We start from the raw sequence: 20,235 nt of genomic DNA on the forward strand, positions 1-20,235 counted from the left end.
TTCTGACAGAGAAGCGCCTAGGGATCCACGAGCAAAAATATATCCGGTGCAGCTGTGTGAGGTCAAATTCACGGTCGGTGTTGGTGCAAAAATCACTCGCTTCAGTCCCATTTATACTCGAAAACATACATGTGTATGTGTTTTTGCGACCGCTTGATAATTAAAGTCGACCAGTTTTCACGATTTATGCGCCATCGATTCAATAAATTTTACTTTTTTCCATGTGCACACAATGGTCTGTTGCACATATGTATATCGCTAACAGATCACGATTACTTTTATTATCTAAAGAGTAGATATGTATATACTTATGCTTAGCGAGAACGAATTGTGACATAATTTTCCCGAATATATATAGATAATTAGAAATATTAGATATATTTTGAATATATAAAGCGAAATATTTTTCAATATAATAAAAGCATATCTTATATTAATTTTAAATAGAGATTGATAATATTTTAAGAAAAATCATTATTAATTTTGTTTATTATAATTTTAATTAAGTTTTTGCTCATAAAAAACTTTTTAATACAACAAAATCCAACACTGGAGACTTGCGTGCGATGAAACTTTCGAGAAAAATTCATCAAACTCGAGCCTAGGGTTTGTGACGCAGCTCAGATTACAAACAACGGGATTTCTCGTGCTCTGCACTGCCGTAACAACTCTAGCAACAAGTGATATCCGTTGGTCGGATTCTCTTTTCCTCCTGTCCTTATTTTCCTTCCACATCACTCTCACGCTTCACATGGCGGCGAGAGCTTATGCCGTTTTCTGTCTGTCCGTCTGTCCGCAGTACCTTTGTGTCGTTCCATACACACCATGTGCTTTAGTGTGTGTTTTGCTTTCTGGTAAAGGCATCACATATTGGTAGATCAAAAGCCACGTGCTATATTGTATGTTTCTCAAAGGTTTTCGCAATTCTTAATCGTTAACAAACTTCTTGTCTTCATTATTTTTTTTTGTCCTTTTCTTATCATTACGCAATACTCTTTCTGTATTGCTTTTTTCTATATATATATATATATATATATATATATATATATATATATTTAAATTATTGAATACTTACTTTCAAAAAATTGTTGATATTTAAAAAGATATATAATTAATTTTTGATTTATTCTGTATAGAAAAAAATTTTATTTTATTCTGTATATTTTTTGTTACATTTTATTTTATCACTAATGAAAACTTAAACGAAACAAAAAAATGCGTTTACATGCGGCAACATAAAAGAAAGACTTGAATCGACGTGATGGTTCAAGTTCAGGATGAGAAAGGAGAGAAGGCTAATGGATCCTGCGGGATGCTAATGGTTTGCATCCGTACGCCCACGTTCTATTTACAACTAGAACCAATTACGGCTAATTCAATGGCTATTTATTAGTCGATTAGTCAGATATACTCTGAGAGGCTGCCCCTCGAGGACATCTTCATAAGCGATCCTTCTGCGTTTGATTATTCGTGGTACATATTCATGCTTCTAAATGCGCGTTTTGATTTGCTCCTCGGGTGTGATATCGCTGATGATTGATATGTAGATACTTGAATAAATATGCAGATTAAATTATTTAGTGTTAGATAGAAACGTAACTTAAGACGCGCGAAGATGTTTAATACAACGATATAATATAGCGAGATACATATGTATATGATATGAAATGAATATAGTATATTACATATATGAAAGTTAAATATTTCATTTTTACATATGGGTATTAATTTGTTGCGTATAATATTATATTATAAAAGGTAGTGCGAGGACTTTTAACTAAAAAGTAACAAGATTCATATAAAGAGAATAAATGATATATGTTAGTGAAAGAAAATACTTTGCATATATATATATATATATATATATATATATATGTGTGTGTGTGTGCGTGTGTGCGTGTGTGTAAATGTATATACAAGATACATACATATAGTATACATATAACAATATACATAGAACACAAGGTACTATTAATGGAAACAGATTTTAAATCGCAAACAAACCGTGCCTATTAAAACGATTTCTGCATCCGAATTTTATGCAGAAATGATTTGTCAAATGATATCTCTCTCTTTCTGTATCTACTAATAATGTCGATACGATCGGGAAGAAAGGCAATACGCGGTGGAGGGGAAGGGCAAGATCGTTTATGCCTTTCTCAGAAAGCGCGACCTAATTAAACGAAATATGATAGAATCTTACTTACGGCTTCGCTCTTTGACCACCCAAGAAACCGTATTCTTATAAAAAAAGAAAGAGAGAGAGAGAGAGAGAGAGAAAGAGAGAGAGGAGCAGATCGGTACTCAAGAACGAACTTTGAAGTCGCGGTACTGAAAATAATTTGCCACGATGCTTTGAACGTTGTTCCCGAGTGCGGCATAAATACCCCTATAATAGGCTCTGAAAGTTTTAGGGAGATTGAGGGTGGGCGCTAGAAATCTTAACTTCGAAGTCCTTGGAGTCACGCGAGTCGCGGTCGAGTCCCGGCCCGCTTCGTCTGTGTAACAAATCAATTAGCGAGATAATTATTGCTTTTCATTCACGAACCGGTTCCGTGCATCATTGCGCCACGAAGATCAAGATATTCGGTTTCTCTCTTTACCATCCTTTTACCGTCCGCTTGTAAAAGGCAGAATCAGAGTCTTTTACATCTCCTAATTAATTTGACGTAATAATTTTCAGACGATTATGCAAGCGTATTTCGTTGTCACTTTTGATAAGTAAATTGTAATAAGTAAAAATAAACGAGTTTCCATGTATTTGATTGATAACGTTAAAGTCAAGATTTTCCTTTTTCGTTAGAATTATTACAAAAGCTTATATAATAAAGAAACATTAAGAAAAAATTTACATTAAATTCTTTTACAATTTAAAAGAGTAGATACATCTAGTAAAAATAAGGTCTATTGTAACGTAATGCTCTTTTACAAAAAGATACAATTTAGATATAAAAGAATAATATTTTTAAATTAGTCTTTTATTTTTTCAAAAATCGGATTTTAAACTTGACACAGAATGATTTGTTTAATTATCGTGCAAGTAGAAAATATGTTTTGAGACATCGATTTTTAGTCTCGGATGTCATAATTTAGCGAGGGAATTGCATTCTCTTTTTTAAAGCGATTTATAAGCACAAGATCGTGATTTTCTAATTTCGCGGTTTTTTTATAGTTAAGTTAGCTTTCATCGGAGGTACCATAGGGGAATGAGTAAGAGAATGATGTTCATGGGGAAGAAAAGATCACGAATCCTTTATCTTGATAGAATCCAATAGCGTGACGGGCAAAAGGCGACTGTGAACAGTTAACCCTCTTTCCTTCATTCACTCGGAAAACGGAAACACTTCCATTTCCTGCAACCGGTTGGAGAAAGTCGAAGATTGCTTTCTTCTCACGGCATCAGCTTATGACAGCTTTACTTTCGTTTTTGATTGTTGTGCTATCTATGTGTGAAGCTTCGTAATCCGTGATTTCGATCAATCACTATAATATCTATTATAGCAGGCGGCATTTAACTCACCACTCAATCACTTTTACTTGTTGATATAATTATACTTACAATTAGATATAATTATGTTTAGATTTCATCTTTGTTCTTGAAAGCGTGAATGATTATTTTATGAAAAACATACATACATTTTTATGTATATTCGGAATATATAGATATACGTACACACATGTACATATATATAATTTTTTTCACTTTTTAAACTTTTAAAAATAGAAGAAAGAATAATTATGTAAGAATATATATATGTAGAGAGAGAGAGAGAGAGAGAGAGAGAATTTTAACTAAAAGTATTTATAATATAATTAAAATTAAAACTTTATTATATAATATTAAAATATTATTATATATTTTAAACTTGTTATATAATTTATCGTTAAAGAATTGTTTTTATAAAATTTTCGATAAAATACTCAGAGCCGTATAAAAAAAATGTTACGCGAAATTCTTATGCGATAAAGTATAATGTGTAATAGTTTCAATGCTTCGAGAGTACTGTAGATATCGTGTTTAATTATGAAGTTCTTTTAAATACGCTTGAGGATTATCCCCTTCGAGTGAAGCGTAACACGAGAAATGTGAAAAAAAACCGGATCAGGTCAGATCGTACAGGAAACAACGCTGGAAAAGCGGAAACCGCAGTGAGACGACCGCGGAGGGTTTACTCGTCGACTCGGAAAAAAATCACTTTTTATTGTTTTCGTTAGCTCAGCGTCTGTCCTTCGTTCGAGACTTCGGAAAGACAGGCGGAAGAGGATTGAGGAAAAATATGGGAAAGTGTAATAGGAAAGAGCCGACAGTGAAGGTTGCTGGCGTTGAATAATAAAAGAGCGTACGGATCACGTTCTTCCTTCCTTCGGATGCTCTGAATTCCACTAAAACGCTCGTTTTTCTTATCGTCCATGTAATCAGAGAATTTCTAAATATTTTTTAGTATAAATCTAATTTGAGTAAAATTAGAGAAAGATATTTCTCGTAAAGGGAAATTTCTTGATTCACAGATTTTTAATTATACGTATGATAACTAATTAATCAATATTAATTAAAAAGTAATTTAGTTATTACACAATATAAATTTTATTATCGATCAATATTTACAAATTTTTATACAACAAGACATTATTGCAATAAGATTTTTTTTATTAATTTGATAAATGTGATGAAGATTATTGATAAACATAATTTTCGATCGCGATGAGTAATCAGGATTTGTTTCACGCGACCTTTCTATTGAACATTTTGTCATGTAATGTATCACGAGACATGTATGATCGAAACTACCCCTCTACGTGAGTATAAAGGGGATAAAAGTTTCCCCATGGCGAGATGTTTGCGTAGGCCAGCTGTTGACGGCTTGCCTACGGTCGCAAAAGCTTAAATACCTAGTTTACCAGCCCGAGCGCCATTCATGAAAATTCAGGAAAGGGTCTGGATTTTCTCGTTCGAAGCCTGGCTAAAACTCGTCATGATCGACGACTTCGACCCTAATTGTTTGTCCTTCATCCGATAGGCGATTAGACGGATTATCCGAGCGCATAAGCATATCAAGTACTCTTTACGGTTAATATCTAAAATAAAATCTTGACATATTTGTCATATAAAATAAAAGATATCTATCATTGAGCATAACTCTTTTCATTAAGTGAAAAAATAATATTAAAAAAACATATATACATTTAAGAAAATAATCTCTAAATTTTATTCTGTTCATAATTCTTTTAGATATTAGAAATTAAAAATGGTCTAAAAAAAATATATATATATATTTTTTTTTTCTTTTTTTCTTTAAATACAATATAAATATTTTCTTCTACACGATAAAATCGTTAAAATCGTTTTAAGCTAAGTAAAGCGCCAACGATAAAAGATATCGTTGTGGATAGGAAAAGCGTTCTGTAACAGCATCCAAATTGACGGAGGAGGGTCGCATGTCGTGTACGGTGACACACTGTAATAATCTTCGGCTAATTGGACGTGCGTACAGGTAGGCCAGGTTGCATAGAGAAAGTTAGGTAGGTGCGTCAATAACAATGGATAATCCGCGCATTCACGGGGCTTTGCGGCCGCGCGTTCGAGAGTGGATTCTCGCGTGTTCCTCCCTCATCTCGTGTCCGCCTAGATATTCGCTCTGTGAACCATAAAGAAGAGGGAGGAAGGGGGTACAACCCCCTCGTGCGCGCGAATACGCGTAGGTACTTGCATGTACTCCATAGGTTTATGGATAAAGGAACCCAGCAGCCATATGGCGCCAAAGCGAAGTCCTTACCGCCCCTTTCTTTCTCATCCCCCTTTGGTCCCCTTCCTCTGTTGTTCGCTAGTGCTTGCTTCTCTCTCTCTCTCTCTCTCTCTCTTTCGCTCTGTGTCTCTTTCACCCAGGTTCCCTCGCACCCCTTGACACCCTCATCCGCTATGTACGCTTCAATTCTCTAATGGATTTGTGCTCGCTGATTACGTCAGTCTGCTTGGTACCTATCTACCATACCTTCCATTGCAAGGTGCACGCACGCATGTATACGCTAGGATGTTCATACGACATAATCAGAACCTTCATATTAGCCCGTTAGGCGGAGTATTTGAGCCGTCATAGCAGTGCAGTCGTTGATGAGCGAGAACGGATTGCGATGACGACTCTGCAATTGGAAATTAATGTAATAGTAATTGCGAAATTTCTAAATTCAAAATTGTAATAGCGAGGATAGAAAAATGTACATTTTATTGATGCAAAGTGAAAAAGTAGAACAACTCTATTTATTTATTAATGTTTACTCTATTATTTATTAATGTTATTAATAAATAATGCACAAGAGATGTTTGATATATTCAGCAAATAAATCAAAAAATTTAATAATATCTGCCACGAAACAATTTATGTGAAACAAAATAATATCTTTATTTCATATATTTATAAATATTAATATTTTTTATTTCATGCACAATTTATGATTATATAAAAGGAAAACTCACACACGAAATTTTTTTAAATTCTTAATAATCTTGTTTCATCACGTTAAAAAACCGAATCTATTACGGCATAAAAAATTCGATTTTTATATTATAAAAAAGATATCATTTTACTTATTAATTTTAAATCTTTCTCTTGATAAATTCAAACTTGAGAGTTAAAAAAACCGTTGAAATATAATCTTTTTCTCTCAAGTGAAATTTTCGTGACGCAGTATCTGCGGATAATATCATGTGATCATCGCATAAAAATTCTTTTTACACCGCACGAGGAGACGGGAGGAGAGCATCGCAGCGAGCGATATCGGGAGTATCAATGGACCAGAGTGTCGCCGAGTTGACGTATAAATAAATTAAGCGCGCGTAGCTGTCGTTGCGGATCGGCAGCGTTCACGGTTCACGGGTGGTCCGGCTGGCCGGACGTTTATTTCAGGAGCGTTATATACGGGAAATCAATGGGACGTAATTCCATCGTCGAATTCTCTCACCACGGTATGGCACAGCTCGGCGCGGTGGCGGCACACGCGTGTGTGTATATATGTATATATATATAGGTACGGTTGTGCGCTCAGGATTATTATTATTCACCAGCTGATCAACGTGGCAGACAACATCACGAATGTTTCGCGAATGCCAATTAGACTCAAGGAAAAGGACGAAAGTCACGTAGCTGAGATGATTCGAAGACACTTGCATTTTTCAGCGCTAAATTATATATGCTGCTTATATATTTGCTTACATCGTGCTGTTTATATATGTATATGTAAATATGTAAATTATATATATGTATATAATTTATTTATGATAATTATACAAGAGCAAATATTAAACAGAAATTATACACCTGTCGAAACGTATCCTTTTCTACAGTACTAATAATATAACTCAGTCGAGATTGCAAGCGTTAACTTTATTGTGAGATTAATCGAAAATCACTCTGAATCAACTTTGCTTTTGTCCGCTTGTCGCGGAAAACATTTGTCCGAAATTTGAAATTCGATCACGTGCTCATGCGTGCATACGTGACCGAATGTATCGAACATACATGCGGGATGTTATCGCCGTGAATATGATCGTAACGGTGCATATTTATAGGATGAATTCCCGCGCTGAAGAGTCGTCATCGCGTCCGAACAAATAAACGGACCCGACGGTTTACGCCGTTGCGCGACCAGGTCATCAATATTTCATACCCGTTCGATGACGGCGTTGCTTCTTCTCGGCGCTGCCGGTCGGGATCGGCGCGTTGCAGCATCTCTGCAACAGATGCATATACGACGCTTTCATGCGTTCTCGCATGACGACGCATAAAACAAATGCGTTAGCTCGTGAAGCGATCTTTTTTTCTTCCTTACATTACGTTCGGCATTCGTTAACGACTTTCTTCGGACAGGTTTTCGACAGCAATCGCATTACCATATCCGATTTGATTCATTCGATAGCTGTGAGAAATCGCGCGGTATCGAATTTTCGCGCAAATCAACTGACGGGATATCGAAAGTTAGCTCAATTGATGAAAACGAGAAACGCTTTCGAAATTTGCACATCAACTGTGGAGAATATTCTCCGTACTATCCGGCGTTTTACGATCTTGCGAGAGCCTCGAAAGTTGATATATCCAGTCAAACAAAAATGTGCACGTTCGCGGGTATTGTATGCATCAAGCACTATAAATTGTCTCGTAGTTAGGTAGCAGTCCAAGATAGTGAGAAAACCGAGCGTTTCAGGCGCGATAGCGCGCGACATCGAGGAATTTATTGGGCCATAAGGATTGCGAAAGACGTGAGAATATTGCGCTGTTATTCGCTTTACCGACAATAAAGCGAATTTTGTAGCTCGCAACTATCTTTGACGATGATACTTAATGATACGTAATGGTACTGCCAAGGTCGCGTTATCGTTCGTTAAATTACAATTGAATTGCTTCAAATGAAAAGATTTCTTTTCGAAATCTATACGTAGACAATCATAATTTACGAAAATTTTCGATTTATACGATTTAATTTGCGGAGAAATATTCAAGATTTTGATTTAATAATGATATGTAATTTGTTTTATTAAAAAAGTTGATAATATTAAATTTAAATTAATTTTATATTAAGCTTTGTAAAAATTTATTGGAATTATGGAATAATTAACTGCAGCAATTATATATTTATTTAGAGTCGTATTGAATGAAAGTTTGCATTCCGCGTCTGTTACGACTGAATTCCATCAATTCTCCACAAATAAAAAACACAAAACCTATTATAACACGTATAAATAATCTATGTGTCACAACATTGATTGTCGTTTTGTTTATTGGAGTGATTAGTATGACGGGATACGATCGACGTAGCAACCAGATCGATTCTCCGTCTGACACGCCATGAACCATGTGCTCCTTTAACGTTACTGCCCTCGCTACCGTCGCTAGCGCAAAGCACAGTTCTAATTGTAAGATTTAACGAGGCATGAGTTAATGTTCTCTCGCTTCCTACGTTCGTAAACCTCTCGCTACTACGTTTGCGCGAACCTCGTACGTAATTGCCTGCAAGCGAATATTATACATGGCTCCATCAAACGTTGTAATTCCTTTGGGAAGGAATGTGTCTTGCACGTGACACTGTGAAATCTTCCTTGAAACGTGACTCTCTATTTTTGACGCTGTCTTGGTAGCGTCGATCCTTTGGGATATCTTCACAATCACAGCAATATGTAGATACATATATTTTCAATATAATCCGCGCTCGAAACTAAATAGAAAAATTATTTTGAATTATTGTTAATTAATTGTTGAGTAATAAATATGTATATTAATACAGAGATTACATATATATCGTGAGTAATTTGCTTTAATTTTGAAAAAAAATGTTTAGCATGCTTGTGACAACGAGTTTTTTTTTTCAATCTTTCTGCCTTTCAAAAAATTTATAATTTCTCTCCAATTTTTTATTATTTTAATATTTATAAAATTTCCCATACGAGTAGATTTTCTGGAAAATCTATAGGGCTTATATTTTGTACTGACTTTCAATCAACCATATCAAATGAGATTCGTGAGTCACCGAATCCCTAAATAAGTAGCATTCTTTTCCTATCGCGAGCAGAACAGTATGCCCGTTTCTCAGGTGAAATGACGTCTGGGGGAATCCAAGTGCGGGCGGCATAAGAGTCCGGAATTTAATATTAAAAGCTGGTTCGGTGCATGAAACGCGGGTCGGAGAGGACGGCAAGGAGGTTATAACAGGCCGAGATTCTTGAAATTTATCTTTTGCTGTATATATTCGTTAAGTTTCAAGTTTTTCCGCCTACGAGTAGTCGGACGAAGCTTTACGATCTTTCTTTTCTTACCTCCTCCTTACTCTCTTTCCCGTGCCTCATCTTTTTCTCTCGTTATCTTCGAGAGCTTCGGTCTTCCGCGTCATCTGGACCGTTGCATCTGCGCTTCGTTACGTTGGTTTCTTCGTCGTACTTGTCCGAGAAGATTTTCGAAGACGCTTACTTCACCCAGAGGCTTCATCAAATATCGCGCATTGCGGAACATTTATTGAATCTGTTGACTCTTTGGGCTTCTCGCTGAAAACTTACTGGAAAAGAAAATCTTGCTGCCCTTACTCCTGGCCAATTAAAACGTCGCGGAAGTTAAATATAATGCTAGATACTCCATCTTCCAACGTTCCTTTTAAAACGCTTAAGATTTATTATCCTATTTTTAACTTTTTTCCTTTAAGTGAGTGTTATTGCAAAATTTGTCACAACTTGTCTGAAAATAGAGTTATGGAATATTACATAATATTTTATGTGTATAAAAAATATAGTCAATTACGATCTATCCTTGTAACACAATATTACAAAATCAATATTTATATAGCATCGATATTATTCAACTTTCTTGAGTTGAAGTTGAGCGATAAACATGCATACATACTAAAAAAAATTACATTTAATCTTGCTTTTAAATCTTGCACAAAGTGCAGGGAAAAAAACGTACTCGGCTATAGGTAAGAAATTTAGTGGAAGAGAAAGGAGACATAGAGATGAGAGGAACTCTCGTAGCTGTTGCGTAGTGTCTCAATAGGACGCTCTCACAACGTACAAGAACTCTCTATATCATGTACGAAATGTCTCGATAACGAAAGCGAAGGATGAAAATTTTGGCGTTCGTGTTTGTTCGTAAATATAAATGTATATATATTTTTGATGTCTAATTTTCTTATAAAAACTTATAAAATTCCAAAAAAATTATATAATACTTATTGTTAAATAAAAATACTGATATTTCTTGCAATTAATGCGGTAATTTATATATCACGATAAAATTAGAAAAATCAGAGATTGAAGGCAAGATTGAATTAGAAAAATTAGAGATCGATAGTTTAATTATCAACCTTACTTTTGTTTCCTTGTCATTTGGCTACATATCTTGATAAATGATGAATATAATGGTTCTCATTAAGTTTTATGACTTTTTATTATCAAATATTTGTAACTTGTTGTAAAGTGTTTTTTTGGCGAACTTGGCTATAACTTATTTGCAGATATTTCAAGAAATTTGGAGAATATCAGAGATATATATTTTTGCAATTTTTAAGTTTCTTAAAAAATAAAAAAAACTGAAGATATGAAAAAGCGTCTGTGAAATTACTTGTAATAGTAGCGAAGAAATTATCATATCGCAACTTTCACTTAATCTTTGCTTTTAATTATTTGACATGATGACTACACATTTTGGGCATAAAAATAAGTTAATGTGTGATAGAAGGCGCTAAATTTATCCACGGAATGTAAGGACTCGTCGAATGCATTAGACATGTGTCACATAATATGTTTCTCTGATTGTGAGTTAATTTACTAACAAAAATGCTAGTAATTATAAGCGAAAATACAAATAATTTAATTTTCTCTCTCTACTGACCTAAATTACGTATACGCTATTTTCATCACTTTACATAAAGCTTTCTATGCTGAAAATATCTGAAATATTTCCAGTAATAAAAAAATATCTATTTATATATTAGGTCTCTTAAGCTATCTGAGCCAAATTATCAAAACGTAAAAAGATATATATGAAAATTATTTGCTATTTTTTGTTATAAAAAATATTTTTTTTTGTTCTAGCCGTTAAAAAGTTATGAAGGGCTAGATAGCAAATGATGAGCAAAAAATTTGTGTACCATTAATTTTTTGTTTTTATTTATGTATGTGCAATTTTTTATAATGGCTAGATAGCTTAAGATTAAGCTATCTAGCCCTTCATAACTTTTTAACGGCTAGAACAAAAACAATATTTTTTGTTTTGATAATTTGGCTCAGATAGCTTAAGGGACCTTTATATATTTCTGTGTGTGTGTGTGTGTACGCATGCGAATTATGTATATATTATCTTACATTATATTCAGAAGAATATTTTCTGTGGACATTGTAATGCAGATATCGACTTTATTTCGATTTTACATAGATACGATCGCGAGAGAATTGTCGCAGTGTTCTCCACAACGAAAATGTTATTTCTCACAATGGAGGGAAGAGGGCAGGAAGACGGAAGTGAAATTTGAATTTCATTATTTAATTAAGCTCAACGAAATGAGCGCGGAATCGAACGTAATAGAAGACTTAAAGGGATCCGCAGAGGGAGCGAACGACAACAGCACGAGCCGCCGCGCCGGAGTTACGTAGCGCGTAGGAAAACATACTCGGTGGTGCGTTTATATATACATACACACCTATGTATATACGTGCGAATCGGCACGGCAGCCAATTTAAATGCAGATCGTGGTTTAAACGCCGTCGACGTTCGAACACATGAGTCCCCCGACTGCTGTGTGCGGGGGACACCTTTCCCCGCCGCCGCACTAGAAACTCGGCTTTCTCTCTCTTGCCGTTTTCCCGCGCTAATGCCACCGCTGGGATTTTAATCACGAGTTTCCACCCTACGAACTATGCGGTCCATGTTTCTGCACAGTGATCCCTGCTAGCCCGTTTTCCTTTTTTTTTCATCGCTCCGTAATTGCGACATTGTCGAATTCCTTCGCACATTGTATTACGCCCTCTCGTCGCCTAATAATTCATTCTTAACAACCCACAATTCAATTTGACTTCTGATGTGCAATAATATAATTTTCGAATTCGATATAAAATATATTGTATGAAGATTGGAATCAATAGAAATCAGCAATTCAATTTTATTTAAGAATTAAAAATAATGATAATTTGATGATTATATTATAGCTAAAATTTGAAAATTATAATTTTTACATCGTATATAATATATAAATATATTAAATATAAATTATCAGTTTTAATGCGACTTGAGGAGACTTCTCGGACAAATTGAGAGACGCGCAAGATACGTTTGAGTTGCCACAGCGACTCGGGAGGGGTGTGTAAAGGGGTGCCGAAGTATGGCTTATGAATATTCAGAAATCGTGCGTGTCGTCGTCGTTACGTGACGCATATATATATTCGTAAGCAGCTGACACGAGGGTTAGGGCTAGCCTGAAAGAAGGAAGGTATTGGGGTCGCACAGGGGATGCGGAATCTGAAAGGATAGAGTGCTGATGATAGCAGATAAGGTACGCTGCGTCTTGCCTATCGGTAAGATATCCCTCCTCCCCGTCCGCTCTCAAGTTACAAGAAGGGGAATTCGCTGATAATCCGCTTACGCACAACGGATAGATAAACTGTTTATTATTACTTTCGTGCAGATATATATGACTGCGATATCTACCATTGGATACGGGGTGTCCCGAGAATCACAATTGATGTGTTTTTAGCCGCAAATATTAGCAGCGAAGATGATGGTTCTTTTAATGGCGAGGAGCTTCTAATTATTCGAGAATTATTCGAGATTTGAAATTAAAAAATTTTAGCACACTAAACCTAGGTAATGTGTGAATAGATGATTCAAAATTATTTTTAACTTTAGAAAAACTTTATATATATCTTATTATATGGATATTGAATTTAAGAGTTGTTTGTTAAACTATTAAATATTGAAAGTCAAAAAAATATAGAAATAAAAAAAGATATTTTCGGAAATATGTGGAATATGTGTGTGTGTGGGGGGGGGGGGGAGCAAGAAGGATACATTCGGTGATTTTGAGACACTCTATATATTACGAGTAAAGACACGATTCCCGATATCAGTCAGTCAGTCAGCAAGTCAGTCAGCCGTGTTCTCACCCCTGCGTGTCATAAAATCCATTTTCCCGCTTCTGGAAGGGACGAGATTTGGAAGCTCGAGGAAGGGCCGCGCGAGGATCCGCCGCGTAATCCAGTTTTATTACTTTTCAGTCAGCGCAGGAAGTATAAGAGATATTCTCCACTTACCCAGGATTACTTCTATGAAGTCTGCAGCAACTTAAGGGAGAGGAAAATATTTCTACACTCCGCGAGACTATTATTTCTACGCTCGGTAGTTACTTTAAGCGTAACTGATCGCTTCATAGCGGATAATGTCTTCATCTCATCAATAGAGAAAATAAGAAATTATCGTGGAAAAGGATTATTTCAAATTATTATTAGCACGCAAATTATTGGAGAAAGATTTCAAATTCAATTTAAAATTATTGCAGAATTAGATTCTTTAAAATTGATATTATTTGAAGTGAAAACAATATTTTTTATATCTTACTCCTTATAATTTATTTTCATATTTTATTGGATTTCGCCTATATGATCAGAAATTATTTTTTTATCTTGTTTGTTAGAAATTTACATTAATTTGAAATAAGTACGATTATTTATATTTTATTGAGATAGAGATCTGGAATTCTTTGCTTTTCTACTCGTGGATATTAAGAGCTCCTGAATTGGACGACATCTCTAACAGTATTATTGTATTGTAGTGTTTGAAATGAGAGTGTGTGAGTGCGAGCGTATATCACTTCCGCCTTCGTTATTGGTTAATCAAATAGTAGGACCTCTTCATTAGCCTCTGCCGAAATTTGCTGCCGAAATTCGTAATACCAGCCAGATGGCTCAGTCGGACTTCATCGATCTCTTTTGGTCCGTGTCTAATGTACGAATATAAAGTTATCCTCCAATTCGTAAAATAATTGAGCTTGTTAACATTAATACTATTTCACCTTAAATAAAATTATTGTTTCTAGAAAGAGAAATCATTAGCTATCAAAAGTATTAATTTCTTTTATATAATATTATTCTCTATCTAATATGATTTTAATGCATATTTTCTAGAGGCAATAAATTATCGAAATTACTTTAACTCTTCGTTAGGCGCAATATTTAATAGATACAAATAGATATTATTTTAAGCCATATTACTACACACTGCGATCTATTGTAATATTTACGAATTTGTTCTTTACTGTTTTTGACATATTTTAATGCCTGATATATTAACATAATGTTAAGACAAAGTTGTTTTAAGAACCAAAAAAAAATAAAGGGAAAATATTGCGCCTAACGCCGGGTTAGTAGTATTTTTGTTTTTAAATAAAAAAATAGTAGTTTTTTCTTTGACTGCAAAGTAGAACTGCTCAAAAATTGCAATTAGAAATGTTAAATTAAAGTGTATCTCATTAAATTTCTGTGAGCACAAAAAGAATTTTTGAGATACGCACACTTGACCTGACGTATATGTTTATAACGAATCGTAAAAGCATTTATAAAAATTATTTTATTTAATTGATAGAGTTATATTTCTGAAAAAATATAGTAATAATTATTTTATTCCTTAAAAATCTAGTAAAAGATCTTTTTTATTCTTCAAAATATTTTTAAAAATTTTTTAAAAAATTTGAACCATTTATTTATACATATATAGAGAATTGACTTTAATATCACTAGCATTAGTTAAATTGTATATCATTGTTTAACAATTGTGATTAGAATATTAGTAGCGGCCGCCATTGTAGTTCGTATAGCCGATTTAAGATAATTAATTATTTATTAATTAGCTTGACTTTATTAATTAATTTTAGCAGGTGTTGGTGGTAAAATGTTAAATATTGTGTTTATGTTGTATCATTATTATGTATTAACATGATTTATGTGCGTGTGAATCGACACAGAATTGTTGTTTGTGGGTTTGCTAGGACGGGGTCATAACGCGATGAAGTAATGGTTGCGGTAATGATTAAACGCGCAATGAACGGGCACTTGGTGCACGGTTAACGGTATCGACAATCTGTACGAGAGATGATGACTCGATACTCGCAACACGATTGATTATTTCCCAACGGTTGCAAAGCAACTTGACTGCGATGTCGCTTGCGATCGAGATATAACAAACATCGATGGTACGATTACAATGGGTTAATTGGTTTATTGCTTGTCAATCATTGCCAAACGGAATGAAAATGTTTAGAATGCGTGTCAATTTATATGCAAATCTTTGCGTATAATTTCTGATTTTGAAATAAAATATCTTGTTTTAAAAAGATAAGATAATGCATAAAATTAAAATTCATGCCAAGTTTTAAAATGTTTGAAGATTAGATGATATTTTCAAGAGCTGTGGATTTTTGTTTTATTAAGACTGTAGTATGGTGTCAGTTTTAATTAATATTTTAACGGATTTTCTTTTTTCAATACTTTTAGATATTTACAAAAAAAGTTTCTTTGTAGCAAATATTATCCTGTTGTGAGTATCGCAGGATAATTCAATTTTTCTTATCTATATACTATATCTTACGATTTAGAAGTGATAGAAAAACTTTTTCATGAGTCATACAATGGTACGGAATATATACTATACAGAAAATAGATGGGGAAAAAGCACAACAGAAGCTGATGCACACGAAGACAACCATAAGTGGGGATGTACTCGGTAGCGGAAGATAGTAGGGAGAAAGTCGACGGAAATACGATTAGATGTCTTGGACACAAACAAGTCGATGATCTCATGTAGAACCTGTCGAGATAATAATTTTAAAAATGATTGAAAGATCTATTCATTTTATTCTGCTTTTCTTTCGTTCTGCCGTTTCGTTAATTACCGGACGTGCAATAATTCCTATTCGTCTATATATGGCGTGAAGGACGTATCATATCGATATCTCAATGCTGATTGCAAAATCCATTTCTGTGACTCCGAGACTGTGAGACGTGTGTAGCTTTCAGAGGTAATGTTACAAAGCGTACATTAGCCGGTCGCCGTCCATGAAGCTAGTAATTAATATTTTTCGATGACGTTAATTAAATTTGCGTTTTTAATTAAATTGTAGGGGCTATTTCTCTGCATGATCGAGCCGGCATATGAAACATGAGCGACGACCGGCGCGGTTTGTTCCATGGATTGCAATATCGCCGAATCGACGTTTGAGTACTTTACTAATTATCCACCGCGAATAAACGGTGTTTGAAGCGCTCAGGCGCAGAAACGCTCGTGTGGGATTTACTAAACAGGCGGTTACGCTCTCGCAACTGAATATTTAATTACTCCAACGATTTATTTCACCGTGATAACTGTGCCGGGTTTAGGTGAATAAATCCTCACTCAATGTAATTAAATCATCGAATCATATGACTAAATATGGTCAGTGGTTGCTCGACTCGCGAAACGGCGTACACGTGAGTTTTCTGACAGATACATTTCGAGATTATTTTTCGAAATAGAGGAAAAAAATAGTAAATTATTATTTTTCTCTTTATATACATAATATAAATATAAGAAAATATATATTATCAATTTACATAGATAAATATAAATATAAAATATCGAGGTGACCATAATTCTGCGATTCAAATAATTAAGAAGAGAGTCGAGATAAATTCATGAAAGAATGAAGAAGGCATACGAAAAGATGGTCCCTTTCACAGTTTCCTCGATGCTCCTTTTCGAAGGCAGCCGTGCAAGTGCGACAAGTACGTCGTTCCGTGAGTTTACGGGGCTCTCGTGACTGAAGAGGGTAAGGACGTAAATCGGGGAGAAGTACGAAAGAAGCAGAGAGACGCACCATCGTCGCGTGTCTTGTGCCGAGGTTAACTTGGACTGTTTATTGTTCGACACCCGAAGCGCTCGGGACTTCATTAGCTAGAATTGCGATGTGTAGCGTTCCCAGCAACCGGCTAGGGAAGGTCCTGAGATTGGGAGGAGACTAACTAAGAAGAAGTTGTAGAAGAAACCCAACGTCTTGCCGGTTTCCCATTAATTAATTAAACGAGGGAGCATGGTATACAGATACAACATCGCGTTAACATGAAAGTATCAGATACGTTATTTTGCCAAGAACTGTTAATTTTGTAAATTCATAAATGTTGTGCCTTATTATCGAGTGCAGGCAACTCTTCCTTAACTGGCGTAAATAATTAACATCTCGTTAAATGCCGACTTTACAGAAATATCATAGCTGTCGTAATGATCTGTATTTGTAACGCTACGCAAATATCTATAGAGCTAAAACATGCTTTAAAAGATACTGTGGAAAATTTGAAATATATTTATATATGAATAATTTTCATTGAAAATATCTTCATAAGATTTTTCTTTAATACGAATTTTAAATAATCCAAGAATGTGCCTTCAAATCTTTAGTAAATATTTTCGAACAATATTTACATCTTATAATTGATAAATACTTTTTTCAGTCCTTTAGACAACGCTTTTGTAATATTGAAAATATCATAAGGAAATTATTTATGTCTTTCAATATTATTCATTTTCGAACGATAAGCACAAATTCACTGTCGCTCATCGCTATTCTTCTATCCCCGTTTTCCGAGCGGACCCCCCGCGGACTGTGAGTCAGAAGTCATGTAACGGAAGGGAGACGCGTATGAGAAGGTGTAGACCAAGCGATTTGGTTGGCGTTACTGCACGGTACCCTGTCTGTAGTGAGTTATGACATCCATAACTAGCACCCACGTCTTTCATTAACCTCGCCATTGTCGCGTGTTTCATGACCGCGAAGTTAAAGGGGCACGGAAAGATTGTTTGGGGGAGATCGAAGAGGGACACCTATTTGTTTTTCCTCCGTTTATATTTGTTCGCCATATGTCTCGCTTACTGCATGTTCGAACATTGTTCATAAATCATGAGAAATGGCAGGATACTCAGTTCTCTTAAGCTGGCAAGACCAAATCAGCAAAATCAAATGGGACCTAATGGATTATTTAGTATTTATTTTGTATTATTTTGTACTACCAAAAATAATTTTGTATCCCATGCCAATTCAGAAAAAATCGTGGCGCTGCTAACTTAATATTAAGCTAGCAGGACCAAAAGAAAAAATTAAAAAAATAAATAAAACAAAACAGATACAATTAGTATTAGTAGTATCATAGCAATACTTCTCGCGATTTCCATTTAATATTATTAACTATTAATTTTATTATTTTATTACGGGCGATACATATTTCTCTAATAATAATCTTTAAATATATCTTAGATGCTTTTTCGCACTTTGAATTTTTCGCGGATTGAGATGATGTAATATATTAATCATTTTCAGATTGAGATAATACGAATCGCAGGATCGAATGATGAAGCAAAAAATTGTAATACACTCATTTATTAATAAAATTAATTTGAAACTCGAGAACGAAAAGTGTTATAAGTAAAACTAGTTTTACAAAAGAATCAGATAGATCGTATATCGAAAGCTACTGAGAATGAGGTAGAAAAACTTTATTGATATAAACCACATATGTATGTCGAATATGTACTTGTTAATTCTCGCGCGCGAGCGTTGGCTGAACAATAATAATTTTTTAGTCTCTCTGCTTTCTGCGCGATGCGGCGGTCCTTTCCCCCACTTGTTTTCCCCCACTATGTCCTATGCCGTGTCTTCCTACGTCACGCATACCAAGGATACAAACAAGGGCGCGTCACTATTTTTTACAAAGGATATTCGGCATACCTACGTATATTATTTTATAGACATAAGGAATTTGTTATCTTACATCGTCACACAGTGTTCGGCGCTCGACCTTTACAGACGTAGCGCGCTGTTGCTCTTGTCATATGTACGGCGACATTCGAAGGAATAGGTATGCGTACTTCGTATATACCGTATTATTCTTTAAAATACGATTAGCTAATTATAATCTTTATAATTAGCAATTGTTAACATAATTGATTAACTCTTATGATAAACTGCACGTAAGAATATCAGCTCTCTTAAGCTGGCAGAACCAAATCAGCAAAATCAAATGGGACCTAATGGATTATTTAGTACTTATTTTGTACTATTTTGTACCACCAAAAATAATTTTATACCCCATGTCAATTCAGAAAAAATCGTGGCGCTGCTAACTTAATATTAAGCTAGCAGCAAAAAAAAATTAAAAAAAATAAATAAAACAAAACAGATACAATTAGTACTGAATTTGTACTAATTTGTACCACCAAAAATAATTTTGTACCACCGAAAATAAATTTGTACCCCGTGCCTATTAAAAAAAATTGTGGTCCTGCTAACTTGATATTCAACTATCGTAATAAAAACCATTAAAAAATAAAAATTAAAAATTGATCTGATTAATACAGCATTTATCCCTAGCTTAATATTAAGTTAGCAGCGCCACAATTTTTTATTTTTTTAATATTTTTTTGGTCCTGCTAGCTTAATATTAAGTTAGCAGCGCCACGATTTTTTCTGAATTGGCATAGGGTACAAAATTATTTTTGGTGGTACAAAATAGTACAAAATAAGTACTAAATAATCCATTAGGTCCCATTTGATTTTGCTGATTTGGTTCTGCCAGCCTAAGAGAGCTATGATACTCAGCTTTTCAAATTAAATGGAATATGATAATGTTAATTTACTATTTCTTAATATATTTTACATAACTTATTTCAATCTCTTATTATGTGTATG

The 20,235-nt window shown here is 34.5% G+C and overlaps 1 protein-coding gene across 9 annotated transcripts in view; it reads left to right on the forward strand.

Annotated features, from left to right (window-relative positions):
* LOC140675269 (uncharacterized) overlaps positions 1–20,235 on the forward strand; it is a 337,048-nt gene that overhangs the window by 29,510 nt on the left and 287,303 nt on the right. Inside the window, exon 1 of one of the 9 annotated variants that reach the window (XM_072909580.1) lies at positions 18,002–19,405. The exons of the other annotated variants lie outside the window; for them this stretch is intronic. The gene's annotated coding sequence lies outside the window, so the exon portion shown is untranslated. Of the gene's footprint in view, positions 1–18,001; positions 19,406–20,235 lie in introns of those variants that run through there. 9 annotated transcript variants of the gene reach the window in all.

This window comes from Anoplolepis gracilipes, chromosome 17 (genome assembly GCF_047496725.1).
Source record: "Anoplolepis gracilipes chromosome 17, ASM4749672v1, whole genome shotgun sequence".
NCBI classification, from domain to species: Eukaryota; Metazoa; Arthropoda; class Insecta; order Hymenoptera; family Formicidae; genus Anoplolepis; species Anoplolepis gracilipes.